Raw genomic sequence first — 418 nt, forward strand, 5'->3', positions numbered from 1 at the left:
GCCTTCCAGGGATTTCGCGGACTCGAGTTCCCGAACCTCAGAGAACCTTCCAAAATTCCCTTCACGAAGTCCCCGCCCTCCCCTCTCGGCTCCGTAGTGCGTCAAAGGCCTGGAGTCGTCAAAGGGGGTGGGGGAGGGAAAGGTACGTCGCGCGAGATTCGGCGACGGGATTTCGAAGTTAGGGAACAGCGGCGGCGCACGCGCACTGGCCTCACAACCTCGGGGCGGCACGCGGGTAGGTAGGCTGAAACCCAGAGGAGGGGGAGCCGAGCGTGCTGGTGTCTCCCCAGGCGGCCGCGCGCAGTGCGTGGGTCTGCGGGTCGCTGGACGTGCGGAGCACCGGGCCCGGCCTGGCCTTCCCGGTGCGCGTGTGACTGCGGCGGGCGCCGTCCTGCGCCTCCAAGAGTTGGAGGACTGC

This window comes from Crocuta crocuta, unplaced genomic scaffold, assembly GCF_008692635.1.
Source record: "Crocuta crocuta isolate KB4526 unplaced genomic scaffold, BGI_CrCroc_1.0 scaffold944, whole genome shotgun sequence".
NCBI lineage: Eukaryota > Metazoa > Chordata > Mammalia > Carnivora > Hyaenidae > Crocuta > Crocuta crocuta.